This window comes from Triturus cristatus, chromosome 1_1, assembly GCF_964204655.1.
Source record: "Triturus cristatus chromosome 1_1, aTriCri1.1, whole genome shotgun sequence".
Taxonomy (NCBI): Eukaryota; Metazoa; Chordata; class Amphibia; order Caudata; family Salamandridae; genus Triturus; species Triturus cristatus.
The window spans coordinates 128990988-129002545 of record NC_140579.1 but is presented as its reverse complement, the minus strand read 5'-3'; the positions used below and the strand labels follow the sequence as shown (position 1 = coordinate 129002545).

Below are 11558 nucleotides of genomic sequence, written 5' to 3'. Positions count from 1 at the left end.
CCATGCTTAAAGAGGGAACACAGTCCCTTTATCACAACAAAAATCCAATCGCATCACGCAGAAAAGGCAGATTTCCTACACCTATGTTTAAGAATATTGGATTAAAAGGCACCATTGAATCTCCTTTTTACAAAACAAATGTCATGGTCTACCATCTCATCTATCTCCTTTCCTTCCACAAACACATTCTCAACTTGAAGATTTTGATTTGTTTATTGCACTTTTTAGTTCAGTAACAGTGTGTTACTGAGTTGACGCCACTGGCTAACACCCCATTCAGGAACTCCTGCACCAGTGCAGAGGGGTAGGTCAGCTAAACAATAGACGCACAGCAGACCTGCCTTTGACTCTGGGTGACTTGCTAAATGGGGCATAGCTTTGGGATGCCTAAGAGTAAGGTACATACTTTTGAAACTTCTAAGAAAAAGTAATTTGTCATCCAGCCATTGAATCTGATCGCTTACCAGGAAAAATGTGTGTATTTTCATGCTTAGCTTTTTCTGAAAAAGGTTTCTAAGTCGGTTTTGGGTGACACTTATTGATTAGGAAAAGCTCTCACAAGCGTATTTGCGTTTCTTGTTTGTTTTGTTATTTAAACATTAGGCAGGGGGCGTGGTCAAGATGACGACCTAGGTGGACGTGTGGTTTCGCCTCTCCCGCGGGCGACTCACAGAAAGCTTGGTGTCCGGCCGTTTCCAGCCGGCCGCCCCCTCAGATAATAGCCCAGGAGGTGCCCGTCGAGACAGCGACGGCGAGAGAGCGGAGGCCGATCGGCAGAGTGCATCTGAGACCCGTACCGCGGAGCCGAAGGCGGCCCGGCGCTAGCGGGGCCTGCCGCGAGGAGGGGCTGAAGGATCTCGAGGGCATTCAGGCGGGGACGCTTGGAGGCGGACTGCGGCCCCATAGTCCCCGAGAGCTAGCGGACCTGGCGTGGGAGAGCTCGCGCCCAACCCCCTGGAGACGTAGACGGAGGACTGGCCTGGTAGCGAGGGGACCCAGTGGGGCGGAGCGGCCAGCCCGGGTGAAGCCAGCGCGACGGTCCCGGCAGTGGAGGGACGAGGACCGGCGGCCTCGGAGGTGCGGCAGACCCTGGATCGGACTTTTAAGATGTTGAGAAAGCATCAGAACTAAAAGACACAAAAGGATTCTGGAAGGCTGCGAATGCCCCGTTTTTGGCCCCCCAAAACAGCCCCAGTATTGAAATCACGATTGGGGTGGACCAATGGGTAACCCACTTTTCTAGGTTCTACTGTGATAATGCAGATTCATATCCTTGTGAGGATTCCAGTTCAGGCCACACGAGCTATCTCCCAATTGAAATTGATTTCAATGTAGATGAGGTGATTTTGGCTATCAATGCAAGCGTGGGGGGAAAAGCCCCTGGACCTGAGTGTTCCGGTATATTTATATAAATCCTGCCCTCAGATGTGGGGCCCACTACTAACTATGGTTTTAAAAGCTTGCTGCACACAGGGTTTCACTCCAAGCTGGACGGAGTCCACCATTGTCCCTATTTTCAAAAAAGGTGATCGTAAGGACCCGGCCTGCTACAGACCCATTTCACTTCTGGACTCCCTTGTGAAAATGGCTGGGCGCGTTATTTTGAATAGATTACAAACGTGGGCAGAGTACATGGGTGTACTCTCGGAGCTACAGTACGGATTCCGTCAAGGACTAGGTACTGTAGAACAGGGCCTAAACCTAAGCCTTTTTATGGGGAAAATAGATAAGGGCCAAACAGGGGAGTCTTTTCCTGTGCTTTGTCGACCTAAATTCGGCTTTTGACTGCGTCAGCCACCAGAAATTATGGAATATTCTAGAGTCTATGGGGGTGGAAACGCCGCTTACCAATTTTTTAAAACAATCTTACCTAGGTGCTCAGGCAAGTGTCCGTTATGGGCCAGCAAGAGAACGCAGTCATAATTTCCCTGTAAGGAAGGGGGTAAGGCAGGGTTGCGTGTTAGCCCCCCCTCCTTTTTACCCTATACATAAATAGCTTGGGTGCCCAGTTATCGAGGGGAGGTCAGGATTTACCCAGCAATGGTAGTCAGTCAATTGGAGCATTGTTATACGCTAAAGATGCTGTCCTTTTGTCTCATACCCCAATAGGTTGCAAAAAAACGTTCTGAGCTTTGTATGCTTTATGTCAAAACTAGACCTTAATGTAAATATCACCAAAAGATATGTTATGAAATGTAGCAAACCAAACGTTAATTGTCGAGACATCCTCATCATAAATGATAAAAAAAACTTGAATTTGATAATTATTCTTCCTACTTGGGAATCGTGTTTGAAAGGAGGGGATCATGGGTCAAAGCCATTAACACTAGAAAACTATTGTTTGCAAGAACTATAGGAGCCTTGATAAACTTTGCCAGGAAACTTGGAAAGCGTCCCATTGATGACTTGCTGACCATCTACAAAGTTAAATGTATCCCTGTAGCAATGTATGGAGCCGGTATCTGGGGTTATGCAAATGCAGAGACCCTACAGCAAGTTGAGAATAGATTTTAAAAAATATCTTTTAGCTGTCCCGAATAGCACAGCCACATGCATTGTGATGCTGAACTGGGACTACCATTAATCAAAATCCAGCCAGTCCTATTATGGCATAAGGTATGGACAAGCTCTGCGACTGGTGTTAATCGGGTCGTGATAAAGGATTGCCTGAACCTGCAGCAGGTACACTGCATTCCCTGGCTTGATTTTGTTAAAAATTTCATGAACGACCTAGCCTATCCCGAGTACTTTGTTAACTCCGACAGTCTGAGTCGTGTTACCAACAAGGAATTAAAGTTATCATGTTTAGATCACCTGGAGACGATCAGATTTATTATGAAACCATCTGTCAGAGAAAATCAACTGCTCCTGAGGATACAATCTTATTTAGTAACAACACCCGGGAATTATGATAGGATGCTGCTGACCCGCCTACGTCTGGGCATCTTCCATAACATGGTCACGCTCCCCAAGATGAATGACTGGTCACATACCTTATGCCCATGTACTTGTGATGATACATTGGTTCAGTCAACAATTCACACTATCTTTTTCTGTAAGTTTTATACCTTAATTAGGAGAAGATGGATCCTGCCAATTTTGAAAAGGCTAGATCTGAGAAAATGTCGACCCGCCTTTATTAAGTTACAACTCCTTGATGAATAAATCTTTACTGACCACATAGCTAAATTCCTGAAAAGGGTGGTCAGATCTAGGAAAACCATGCAAAGGTAACCTTTTAACTAAATTGTTCATGACGTTCATGTATGATATGAACGCTTTTGTAATTAGCCTGAAGTCCTTTTAATTGTAAATAATGTGTTTTTAATGGATTGTTAAATTTATATATATGTATTGCTGTACCTCATTTTTAATATATTGTGATTTCATGATTTCATATTTTTAAATCGAATAAAGCGTAACTTGACTTGAGTCCAGTAGGTTAGTATCCGTAGGCAGTCCCATAATAGATGTACTAGCATTCCTTTAACTCCACACCATCTCCAACAGTCCATGCTTTAATCCGGATCAACCCTGTGATGGCGCTCTGGAGTTAAATACCAATATGTACCATCTTAGTAAACGTTTCAGTAAGAGCTGTGTTGCAGGCAGTATGTCAGGCACCATAATATATCTCTCCCCATTCCTTGGCAGTCAACTGCCTCCCAAGCTCTGTTTCCCATCGATTTTGGCTAGCCTTGTACATGTGCCTAGTGGGCTGATTCAGGAGGGTGTATAGTTCCGAAATTAGCCTTTTGTCAGAAGTCTTGGTAACCAGTCATCTCTCATAGGGGGAAAGGTGTCTCTGGGTATTGGTTCTCTTGTCCGGGTGCAAGAGCCAATGAACGATTATTCTATATGCTGAAACCTTTAAGGAGATGGTACATAGTGGTATTTAACTCCAGAGCGCCTTCAACTAGTCCCTCCTTTCCTAGCGCATTTTATTATCTGCAGCAGATATAGCAATAAATGACTCTTGTATGACTGTTTTAAGGACACCCCAAAGCATGGCAATGGAGACTTAAGGGCAGGGACGTAACAAACAGGGGGCCCCCAAGTCTTTAGTACGTGAAGGGGGCCCCCTCAGCAGCCCTGCCAAGTATCGCGCATCAGGCATTAGACTAACGCATTTAATGCTTGTGTCCGCATCACCGCATTAAAATGCATTAGTCACGCATATATAGCTCGCTCCCAGATAGGTAGAGAGTTCATGCAGTGCTTCAAAAAACAGCATTGCGCACCGCAGTTTATCTCTGCACTGCCTGCGAGAAATCAATCCTGCCTGCACTGGGCTTGGAGGACTCGTTGTTATGGTTACCAGCCACGGATATATTGTTACTTCTCCTGCTGCTCCCTATGTCAGCCCCGCCCAGCCTCCCTGAAACAGACATAGTTGCGGATCTTCGGCGTGGGCGGGGCTGCTATGTTAAGAAAGTCATTAAACGAGGCTGTGCTTCCTCTGGTCTCGTTTTGGCTGGGGCAGAAAGCCATTGAGCACGAAAAAAAGGAATGAAATGTTAAGTGTGCTTGTTGTTCACACTTAAAATATTCAAATATAGGGGGCGTGGCTAGGCGCCCGAGGAGATGGCGGCGTTGGCGTGAGGGCTCCGTCCGAGCCGGAGATTACGGGCAGTCCGCACGCATATTGCGAACCATGAAGGGAAGCCTGCTTTGTCGGAAGGTCCCCGGAGTGCTTTGAGACTCTCCTCAACGCTGGGGTATACTTGCACTGCATTTTATTTGCATTTTACTCCCGGTCGCGGCTCTACATCGGCCGCGACCGCCATTTTGTCTCCCCATGCGAGAGTCTCTCTTCAGCAGCGCGTTTTCCGCGCATTTCATTCCTGCTTGATGCACTCAACTCAGCATGCCTTCAGTACCTCGAGCAACTCGCATGCTGTGAATTCATAATGTTGGGTGACTATTTTAATTAATATTTGGCACAATTGTCTTTTGGACTCATTTTTCTTTTTTATTCTCCTCATATCTGGCGGCCATTTTGTGCTCTCCATCTCCGTTTCCTGGCTTTTTGATAGTATTGCTTATCTGGATTGGCACTTTTCCAAAGCTCCCTGCTTGCTCTTTTTCAATCCTCGTGTGCTTTGGACCTTGTATTATATTTGCTTTTATACTCAGTTTGGCGGATTGTACCTTCATCTTACAGCCGCATGGCTCTAGCAAGACCCAGAAACGCAATTACATTAAAAACTCTAAGCTTTTCACGGAATTGGCTCATCTGGAAGCTTCTCAGCCTTCCCCTAGTAATGAGATGTCGCTGAACATGGAATCCTCCTCACAGCCTTCAGTAAAGGTGACGCCTAAGCGCTTAAAAAAAGATCCACCTTCGCCTCCCAAGTCCTCTGCAGTCATCTCGATGGAGTTACTTCTTGGAAGAGATACGGGCCTTGCGTCCTTTCATGGACGAAACCAACGCTAAGCTGCAGGTTCTCACTGACAATTGGACCCGGATGGATGAACGTGTGTCATCGGTGGAGCGTAGCGTCTTCTCTCTTCAAGATTCTGCAGCCAAGGTCACACATATGCCTGCGCAAATTTCTTCTCTTCAGAAGCAGGTGGAGGACTTGGAAAACCGAAATAGACGCAATAATCTCCGCCTTTATGGCCTTGTGGAGGGCTGTGAGGGAAGTGACCCCATTACCTTTTTCAAGTCTTTTCTTCCGAAGCTTTTGCATTTACCTGAAGATACTCCTCTCAATATCCAGCGAGCTCACAGGCTTGGTCGAGCTTCCTCCTCTCTTTCCACGTCAGCGAAGCCCAGAGGTGTAATAATGTATGTTTTGGAATACACTGATCTGCTGAAAGTTCTATCTGCGGCCAGAGCTTCTCCTCGTATCACCTGGTCAGGTTCCAACTTGTTCTTTGCGCAGGATTACGCCAGAGCAACTGCAAATCGTCGTAAGGCCTTCTTGGACATGCGACCTGACCTTCGTTCCATAGGCGCTAGATATGGCCTTTTCCATCCTTGCTTATTCAAAGTCACCCATAATAATAAGACTACGACCTATGAAGAGCCTGCGCGACTTCGAAGTTACCTGAATTCCTGCGGCCAGGCTGATATGGAGCTTTCTGGTCCTTCCTCTTCCCTTCCAACATGACTTTATTCTGAAGTCTTATACTGATGCTCCAGTTTCTTACATTTGTTGTTTTATTTTTTCTAATCCCGTTGTTTCAACATGTTTATTCTCTTGATGAGTGCCTGTTCTTCATGGTAGTATTTATTATTGCTGTTATGCTTCTTTGGTCTGTCCTATTCGTTCCCTGTCTTATGCCCTTATCATTTGTTGTTACCTAACCTTGTTCCCTTTTTTTCCCTTCACAGACCAATGTTATGCGTTCCGTCCTGTTTCTCTGGTTGGGCGTCCCCCTGACCCTGAGTGCCCTGCCTTCTCCAGTTGGCCCTACCTCCCTCTCTCTGCATCCACGCATACCCTTGTTTGTTCCTGTTCCTGATCGTACCTTTCCTGAACCACCCCCTGTGAGTATCCCTCATTCTTTTTATGCCATGTTTGTTCTTGTTTTGTTTTTCCTTCTTTTGATTCCTTTTCTCACACCTTCAGGTTTATTGGTGTCAGTATGTTTTACACGCTCTTTTTCCTCTCTCCTCACCCGTTTCTTCTTTATCTTTACCGCTTATTGGACCCCTTGGTCTAACTCCATCTGTTTTTATTATCTTTTTACCATGCTACCTCATCTTTCCTTGGACTTCTTTGTATATTTTTCTTCTCTTGATTTCCCTTCCTCTTGTTTTGTTGGTTTACTGATCTTGCTGCGATTTTTCTTTTTTCTCTCTCATTTATCCTTACTTGCCGATTTCTTTGGATTTCATTTTTTCTTTTCTTGGATCTTAGCATCACCTTGGCTCTTTCCTATCTTCTTGACGACTCTGCATCCTCTTTTCTTCTTCCTTCTTTCGTATCCTTCCCCCCCCTTTCCATTTCTATCTCTTTTTTCTTTCCTCCTTGCCTTACGTTTTTATCTCTCATGAGGCTTTTTCTTGGTGTTATATCTTTTCTTTGCACTACTTCCTTAATATTCTTTAATGGCAGTACGTATTGTTTCCTGGAACGTCAAAGGTCTCCACTCTCCTATTAAAAGACAGAAAATTATTTCACATTTAGCCAAGTTGAATGTCGAGATTGCCTTTCTGCAAGAAACTCATTTGTCTGACATTGAAGCTGCCAAACTTAAAAGGGGCTGGGTGGGTGACGTTTTTTCTGCTCCTGGTGATGGTAAAAGAAATGGTGTAGTTGTGTTAATTCGCAAATCTCTTTCTCACTCGCTCTTGATTTCTGAATCAGACCCCGAAGGTAGATGGTTGTACGTCAAACTTTCCTCGAAGGGTATCCCCATTTCTCTTCTCAACATTTACGCACCTACTGGCGGTGACCCCGTCTTTTGGCGCACAATGGCCTCCCGTCTTTCTGAATACGTTGATGACAATTTCATTATGGCGGGAGACTGCAATTTGCCCCTTGACCCCTTCTTGGACAGGCATTCTAAAGCATCCTATATCCCTAATAAGTCTCATAAATTATTTGTCCAAGCAATATCCCAGCACAAACTCATTGATGCCTGGCGTCTTTGTAACCCCACTACTAAAGAGTTCACCTTCTACTCCCCTTCCCATCATTCACAATCCCGTATTGATTACATTTTCCTCTCCCACCAAATCTTTCAATCCCTCACCCACGCTGACATTGGCCCCATCTTACTCTCCGATCATGCCCCAGTGCTGGTCAATATTGATGCCCTACCCAAGTCCAATGGACCGAAACGTTGGCGCTTTAATAACACTTTTACTTCTTGATCCCAAGTTTACCACTTCCTTTATTGAATTCACCACAGACTTTTTTATCATTAATGATACGCCCACTTTGCCCAAACATGTTATTTGGGATGCTTATAAGGCTGCAGCTAGAGGTTTCATCATTGATTATGTGTCCAGAAAGCCTAAGACCACTCGCAAAGTAGCGAATGATCTCCTCCTCAAGATTAAAAACCTGGAACACTCTTTTTATACTTCCCATTCTCAGGAAAGTTTGACTACTCTTATTGAAGCTAAGATGCAATTTAACAAACAAGCCACTAATGATACTTCACTTTATTTGTTGAAATCTAGCTCAAAATTTTATGGGGGAAAGAACAAGGCGGGTAAAGTTTTAGCCAATTATTTAAAAGTCAAGCAAAACAAATTAAATATTGAATCTGTTTTTGATGTTAACTCAGTTTTAAAGCATAGAGATGTGGACATTTTAGAGGAATTTTCCCGTTTTTACTCCACGCTTTACTCTTCTGAAACTCGCCCTTCCGCTCAATCCTTAGCTACCTTTTTTTCCAGCATTAAGGCTCCTCCTCACTTTCCTGTTGACTTATCCACCCTTGAACTGCCTATCTCTGATTCTGAATTACATGCTGCGATTCAGTCACTTAAGAAAGATAAAGCTCCAGGTCCGGACTGCTTTACAGTTGAATTTTACTTGCACTTCTCTAAATTACTACTACCTAGATTGCATTCTCTTATTGATTCTTTCATTCTTAGTGGCACTTCCTCTGGCACTTTTTCAGACGCCCATATTTGTATCATACCTAAAGAAGGTAAGGACACCCAATACTGCAAGAATTACAGACCAATCTCTTTGGTTAATTTTGACTATAAATTGTATGCTAAATCTCTTGCTTTAAGATTAGATTCTTTTCTCCCTGAATTGTTAGGCCCGGAACAATCTGGCTTTGTTAAGGGCCGTTTTATCACAGACAATACTAGACTCCTGTTTAATGTCCTGTCCAAATCCTCAAAGTTCCAAGACTCGCTAGCGGCAATTGCTCTGGACGCAGAGAAAGCGTTTGACAGAGTAGAGTGGACTTTCCTTTTCTCAGCCCTTAGATGGTTTGGGTTTGGTCCTAATTTTATTTCTTTTGTTTCCTTTCTTTATTCCAGTCCCAGAGCAGCGGTCTGTGCTAATGGTCTAGTCTCTTCTTTTTTCAGCTTAGGTAGGGGAGTCCGTCAAGGCTGCCCCCGTTCCCCTTTTCTTTTTAATCTAGCATTAGAACCCTTTCTCTCAAAGCTTCGCCAAAATCCTAATCTACATGGTTTCCACACCTCCCAAACAAACATTAAACTTGCTGCTTACGCCGACGATATCCTACTCTTTATGTCCAACCCTGCCATTTCTATTCCTACATTTCTCAATGAAGTCCGCGAGTATTCCCAAATTTCTGGTTATAAGTTAAACAATGACAAATGTGAAATCTTACCCCTTACTAAATTTACCTTTAAACCTGATTTTGACGTGTCCAATTTTACTTGGAGTCCCTCACATATTAAATACCTAGGTTGGCATATTGCCCCTTCTCTCCCTGATACTATCTCATTGTGCCTCACTAAATGCACCCAGAAATTGTCCGACCTCACCTCTAGGTGGCATCCACTTTACCTTTCCTGGTGGGGCCGCCTCGACACGATTAAAATGATGCTTTCTCCAATAGTTCTATACACTATATCCAACATTCCAGTACCTATTCCAGCTAAGTTTTTCAAGAAGATAAATAATGTTTTTTCCTCTTTCCTCTGGTCTGGCAAAAGAGAGCGTATGTCCTTATGCAGACTACGTCTTCCTAAAACGGAAGGCGGGGTCAACTTTCCAGATTTTCCCGCGTATCATAAAGCATTTCTTTTGTGACAAGCCTCCCTTTGGTTTAGCGATCCTGCTGAATCTTCCCCCCTATGGCTTGTTCTTGAACGCCTTGGTTTATCCCCCTTTTCCTTCGTGGAATATCTCTCATTTTCTCGTAAACCTCAGGTCCTTTCCACTCCTATACATAAATTCACCACCAAGCTTCTCCTTTCCACTTCCCCCAGTCCCCCTTCTTCTGTAGCTGAATTTCTCAATACCACCATTTGGTATAACAATAGTATTTTCATTAATCGTAAACCCGTTTATTGGAAATCTTGGAGACAAAAGGGTTTGATCTGGGTGTTCCATCTCTTCTCTGGTTCCGATTTCTTACCTTTCCCTATTCTCATCCAAAAGTTTAATCTCCCTCACTCCTTCCTCTGTAAGTACACTATACTTAAGAATGCAATCATGTCCACATATGCCAAAATCTCTAACTCCCCCATCCAGCCTAGTCCCCCCACTCCTTCTTCGCATCTTCACTCTTTACTACGCACCCAGCCCACAGCTTCCTCCATTTATCACTCACTTCGCATGACTCCCATACCTAGACCAAAATCCAAAGTAGAGGAACAATGGGAATCTGATTTTGGCATTTCTTGGCCCACCTCTTTGTGTGACAAATTGTGGACCAAGCTTCGTAAATCGTCCAGGGCTGCTTCTCTCACACAAACCCTCTTTTTTATTTATAATAGACTTCTCTTCTCCCCTCACATGTTGAATAAGAGATTTCCTCTGGTACCCGACCTTTGCTCGTCTTGTTCGACCTCTAAGGCTACTCTTTTTCATATGCTTTTTTCTTGTACCGACACACACAATTTTTGGAGACAAGTCTGGACCAAAATAAATGCCATATTTCACACTGCAATTCCTTTCTCCCTTATCAATATTTTTTTAGGAAGTCTATCCCCTTGCTGGACTGATACTGATTTTAATGTGCAAATTGTTGATTTATTGCTAGCTGTTGCATTTCAACAAATTACGGTTAATTGGAAATATTTTGCTAATATATCTTTCAGAGCATGGTGGTACAATGTCTGTCACAATCACAGATTAGATACTGTTTTTATTCACCCCCTCAATTTGGCCAAAAAACGACATGATCTCTGGCTACCTGTAACCTTATACCTGGATAAATGTGCTAAGCGCCCGTCTCCTTTGTTTCAGTTGCTCCCCTCCCAACAAGAAGTCTCTAAACCTCCTTGATTGACCTTTATGTTCCTTTGCATTTATTATGTCTCATTTTACTGCATATTTATCTAATACCGTTTTCTGTTATATAGCCTCAATCATTTGTTATTTCTTAAGTCTCATGTTTATTTTTATAGTCATATTTTCTTTCGTATCTCTTGCTACTGCTATCTTTTTGATTTTCTGCTGTATCGACACCTGTATTTGTTTTAATAAAATTCTTTTAAACTGAAAAAAAAAAATATTCAAATATAGTTAGTGGCACTGCCGCCTTCCAGCGTATGACACTCCAGGTGGAGAACTGACTGTGACTCTGCGCCTACTCAAAACAAGCATTGAAAATGCAACAGGTCTCGCCTTTGATTAAGTTAAAGCCATTTGCTTTGCTAATGGTATTGTATAGCAAAGCAAATGTCTTTAACTTAATAAAAGGCGAGGCATATTGCATTTTCAATGCTTGTTTCTTACGAGATTAGCGTAAACAGATATGGTTTTAGTTTAACTGTTGCTTTAATATTTGATCCAGCTCGGAACAGTCTAGTAGAGCTCATTTCCTGCCCACATGGAGCTCTTTTGCAGAACCTAACGCTTTTCACGTTTATATAATGCATAACGTCATAATTTAAATTCAGTCAATGCATATATAGTATTAGCCACGTATTTTCTGTTGTA

General features: G+C 43.4%; 1 long non-coding RNA gene across 1 annotated transcript in view; it reads left to right on the top strand.

Moving 5' to 3' along the window:
- The first annotated feature begins 624 nt into the window (after window positions 1-624).
- The window catches only part of LOC146869774 (uncharacterized), a 228315-nt gene continuing 217381 nt past the window's right edge, over window positions 625-11558 (top strand). Inside the window, exons 1-2 of the long non-coding RNA XR_014966095.1 lie at window positions 625-1226; window positions 6341-6496. This is a non-coding gene — a long non-coding RNA (uncharacterized LOC146869774). The remainder of the gene's footprint in view (window positions 1227-6340; window positions 6497-11558) is intronic.